Source organism: Echinops telfairi, unplaced genomic scaffold, assembly GCF_000313985.2.
Source record: "Echinops telfairi isolate 266 unplaced genomic scaffold, ASM31398v2 ScPeMD7_5;HRSCAF=22, whole genome shotgun sequence".
Taxonomy (NCBI): Eukaryota; Metazoa; Chordata; class Mammalia; order Afrosoricida; family Tenrecidae; genus Echinops; species Echinops telfairi.
In genome coordinates this window covers 40,213,233-40,218,183 of record NW_022103901.1, presented here as the reverse complement: position 1 = coordinate 40,218,183, position 4,951 = coordinate 40,213,233, and the positions used below count along the sequence as shown (strand labels likewise).

The following is a 4,951-nucleotide window of genomic DNA, read 5'->3' as shown; positions in this document are numbered from 1 at the left end:
AAGGGTCTCGCCCCCGGGCACATGCACTGTCACCTTCTCACTTAACTGGGCACATCATGGGTGTTGCCTGGCCCAGCTGGGCACAGTTCACTGCGCCCACCTTCTGGGGCTCCTCCAGGGAGGCTAGGGGAGGGGGGACGCAGTGCCGCCCAGGCTAGCAAAGCCAGCTGCCAAGCTGGTCCGCAAACCAGCTCTGTCTCTGCGCAGAGTGGAAACACCTCTTGCCCTGGTTTCTGCTAGGACTGCTGGCACACTGGTACCCGAAGGGCTGTCTCTCTCTGTTGGATCAAGCTGGCACTGGAACCCAGAGGGTTGTCTCTCTCTGCTGGACCAGGCTGGCACTGGGGTATGGCAGGTTCTGCTGTGGGGGAGCGGTACATTCTAGCCCTAACCCCTGTCCTGTGGAAGAGGGAACTCACACCAGACACCCCTGCCCCCAGGCTCCTCAGACAGAAGGGGAAGCTGGGGCCTTGGGGGACAAAGGGGCTGTCCCCAAGGTCACTCAGGGGTTCCTGCTCCCAGGCCTGTGGCTCAGGAGCCCACCCTGGGAATCACCCGCAGGTCACTCCCAGGGACTCTTCCAGGGCAGCACTCTTGGCCAGTCACTTTGATCATAATCATAGCTGCTTGACAGAAGTTGGCAGAGCCCCTGACAGGCATCTCAGACCTAGGACTGGACCCAGAGAATCTCCTGCAAACAACCTTGCAGTTGGGCGGCTGCGACCTGCACCTGCAAGTGCAGGCTCGCTGCGGGCTCTGAGAAGTTACGTGCATTGCCCAAGGTCACACAGCTCAGTGAGGCTGCGCAGTGATTCAAACCCAGGCAGCCTGCTCGCCAAGCTTGGATTTCAAGCAGACTTTAAAATACCATCTTCCCCAACCCAGTGCCATTATTCCCACACTCCTGCCCCCCCCCCCTCCCTCCTCACCTCAGGGCCTTGCCATTCAGGTTCCTTCTCGGAGGTGCCTCTTCTGGGAAGCTCTCCCAGACCACCGTGCTCCTAACCCAGCCTTTCCTACAACTCTGCTTTCTGTGACTCTCCTGGGCCAGGGGCAGTGGCCACTGCTGTTGACGCCTCCCTGCAGTGGTCTCGGTCTGTGGGGTCCACTGCTCTGAGCCCAGCTGACCACAGACATGCAGCTCTTGTTACACCTGATGCTCGCTGCCGTTGGCTCACGCGGCTCTGTGTGCGGCCGGTCGCTGAGCACGGTGCTCAGCAGGGCTTGGCAAGGAAACTGCCAGGCCTTTCTTTGGCAGCAGCACTGGTGGGTTCAAATCACCAGGCTTTCAGTGAGCGGTGAAGCACTTCACTGTGCCACTTAGGGACTCCACAGTAAGTGCTCAACAAACGCTTGCCGAGCGTCCCCAGCCCAGTGACAGGGATGAGGCAGAGGAGCCCAGAGTTAGCGGTGCTCATCCCTACCCACTGGAATCCTGCATAAGCCCCCATATCTGTCCCAAATGACCCAGAGGGCCAAGCAGCCAGGAGCAGGGTGCTAAGAAAAGGCCAGGCACGGAGGACAGACCTTCTCCTCCATCGGCCTCCTTGAGACTGGGTAGGACCCAGTGCACCTGCTTACCACTGTGTTGGTGCTCCAGGGCCTCTCTGAGCAGAGGTGTTCCTGTAAGACAGCGGCCCCTGTCCTGCTTCAGCAGCACCCACAGGACAGAGCGCGCAAGAGAGGGGCACCGCTGGGGCAGGACAGACTCTGAGGAAGCCCTGGCCGCCTAAGAAACATCATCAAAATGGTCATCCACTGCCATCTGGTCACAGGCCCTCTCTGTGCCCGAGGTTGGTGGCAGACTGGCCACTGCACTCCTCAGGGTTTGCAATGGCAACCTGTTAAGTAGATCACCAGGCCTTTCTTCCTAGCCTATCTTATTAGTCTGGAAGCTCCACCGAAAGCCATTCAGCATGACTACAACATGCCAGCCTCCAGTGACAGATGTGGCTCTATGGGAACAGAACGTGGGTCTTCGTGGTGCAGGGTGACATCCTCCAATGAGCCACCATTTCCCTCTCACCACCCACATCGCTAACATTGCTTCAGCACAGGCACCTGGTTCTCCCAGCGGCCTGCACTAATCACCACTGCTGTCACCACCACCCTCATCCGACAGGAGGAGACTCAGGGTCAGAGCGCTTAAACTGCCCAAGGCTGCTGCAGTCAATGCAGCAACAGGGAACCAGCAGTGAAGCCAAGCGGATCCAAAGGTGGGGTTTTCCCAGGGTGAGGGCAGCCAGGCCAGTTGGGGGCCCAGATCACAGTGGGGGACTGCCAGGGAAGACACTGGGCGGGCACTTACCCTGAGGTGGGGGTATGTGTGTCCTGACACCCACCTCCGTGACATCTCCTATGCTGGGCTGCTTGGGCAGGACCAAGACGAACACACAAAACCTAAGGCCATCGGACCCTCCCCAACTCTGAGGGACCATTCGCAACCCCTCCAACTCTACACTCTCATCCTGCCTCTCTCTGCCAAGGATGATGCAGGCCCTGGCTCCTACCCCACTGCTGGAAAAGCGAGGTCTAAAAGCCACCTCTAGTGTAGTGGGCTGCAAGTTGGGCTGGTAAGCCCAAGGTCAGCAGTTCCAAACAACCAGAGGCTTTCAGGGAGCAAGACGAGGCTTTCTGTTCCCGTAAAGATTTACAGCCTTGAAAACCCACAGGGGGCAGTTCTACTTTGTCCAGTAAGATCACTATGGGTTGGAATCGACTCACTGGCAGTAGGTTTTGAGTTTTAAAGCCTGCCTCTCCCATCTGTGGGGGTTCCTCTTACTGTACCCCCTTCTAGCTCCCCAAACACTTCCCTCAAGGGAGTTCTGCCAGAGCAGAGGCCACACACGTCCCTGTGACAGAGCCCTGTTTGTCTGGATGAACTCGAGGAGCATACTAGTTAATACCACCCCCAGGAGTCCCAGTAGGGCGCACCTACGGCTACCCTGCACGACAGGGTCAGCACCCTCACTGTGCCCAGTGCCCCAAGGCTCACAGAGCTGATTGGGTTCCGGGACACACAAAAACAAAAGGGCTGCTAGCACCCTACAGCGCTACAGTGTCTGGCTTCAAGCCCCCCATGTGTTCCAAAGGACAATCCTGCCTCAGTCACAACCAACTGAGGGCAGGGGTCCCTGTGCCCTGTTCTCCTTGGAGCTTCACAAGGGGTCCTCAAGTATCCCTGCCTCGTCACCAGGCCCTGAAACCAAAACTCACTCCACAGCCTACTCACACACTCAAGGCCCCTCCCTCCCCCATGCCACTCTGAGCCACTGTGACTCAGTGTGCTAAACTGGCCCTACTGGCCTCAGTCTCTCAATGTGCAGAATGTGCATGATGTGGTGGGGACCGTGAGAACGGTTACGACACGTGGAAAAGAAAAGGCCATAAGGCCATCGGGTTCGCGTGTCATCTGGCAGGTGCCACAAGAAGTCATCGAGGTCCTGGGGGGGACCCCAACTCCCAGGAACCTGCCTCCCCAGAGGGTGTGGGGCCTGGGCCAGGTCCAATACCATGAAGGGTCTCGCCCCCGGGCACATGCACTGTCACCTTCTCACTTAACTGGGCACATCATGGGTGTTGCCTGGCCCAGCTGGGCACAGTTCACTGCGCCCACCTTCTGGGGCTCCTCCAGGGAGGCTAGGGGAGGGGGGACGCAGTGCCGCCCAGGCTAGCAAAGCCAGCTGCCAAGCTGGTCCGCAAACCAGCTCTGTCTCTGCGCAGAGTGGAAACACCTCTTGCCCTGGTTTCTGCTAGGACTGCTGGCACACTGGTACCCGAAGGGCTGTCTCTCTCTGTTGGATCAAGCTGGCACTGGAACCCAGAGGGTTGTCTCTCTCTGCTGGACCAGGCTGGCACTGGGGTATGGCAGGTTCTGCTGTGGGGGAGCGGTACATTCTAGCCCTAACCCCTGTCCTGTGGAAGAGGGAACTCACACCAGACACCCCTGCCCCCAGGCTCCTCAGACAGAAGGGGAAGCTGGGGCCTTGGGGGACAAAGGGGCTGTCCCCAAGGTCACTCAGGGGTTCCTGCTCCCAGGCCTGTGGCTCAGGAGCCCACCCTGGGAATCACCCGCAGGTCACTCCCAGGGACTCTTCCAGGGCAGCACTCTTGGCCAGTCACTTTGATCATAATCATAGCTGCTTGACAGAAGTTGGCAGAGCCCCTGACAGGCATCTCAGACCTAGGACTGGACCCAGAGAATCTCCTGCAAACAACCTTGCAGTTGGGCGGCTGCGACCTGCACCTGCAAGTGCAGGCTCGCTGCGGGCTCTGAGAAGTTACGTGCATTGCCCAAGGTCACACAGCTCAGTGAGGCTGCGCAGTGATTCAAACCCAGGCAGCCTGCTCGCCAAGCTTGGATTTCAAGCAGACTTTAAAATACCATCTTCCCCAACCCAGTGCCCAACGGGAGGGTCGGCCAGTCCGGAATGGCGCTGAGCTCACGGGCCAAGGGCTGGGTATTGGGGGCACAGGGTGACAAGTGCCCCGGCGGCTCTCGTGCAGGCACGGTGCCAGGCGCGCCTCACTCACCCTCTCACTTAGCCTGCGAGGCGGCGCTACCAGCTCCCCCGCTCGCTCGCAGCAGCGCAGGAGGGGCCCGGCGAGGCTCGGGGGAAGGGGTTCAGCCCAGGGGCGACAGCTGAGAGGCATCGACATATGGGAAGGCGGCCAACCAACTGAGGGCAGGGGTCCCTGTGCCCTGTTCTCCTTGGAGCTTCACCAGTCTGACCGTGGTGGAGGGAGAGCGCGGACCACGTCCACACCGCGCGGCCAACGCCGACAAAACCAAGAACCAAACTGCGGTTCGGCCTCAGTTTACCCACCTGCAAATTGGGGCCACCCCAGCGCAGAGTCCCCCCGGCCCAAGAGCAGCCGGGAACCCTTCCTCCCCTGGAATTTTCAAAAAAGCCCAAGGATTCGAGGAAGCGCGGATCTGTGGGCCGCGGCC

At 59.6% G+C, this 4,951-nt stretch overlaps 1 protein-coding gene across 1 annotated transcript in view; it reads right to left on the bottom strand.

Annotated features, from left to right (window-relative positions):
• Positions 1-4,884, bottom strand: part of SNN (stannin) — a 10,140-nt gene extending 5,256 nt beyond the window's left edge. Inside the window, exon 1 of the mRNA XM_045286126.1 lies at positions 4,827-4,884. The gene's annotated coding sequence lies outside the window, so the exon portion shown is untranslated. The remainder of the gene's footprint in view (positions 1-4,826) is intronic.
• Positions 4,885-4,951: the final 67 nt, after the last annotated feature.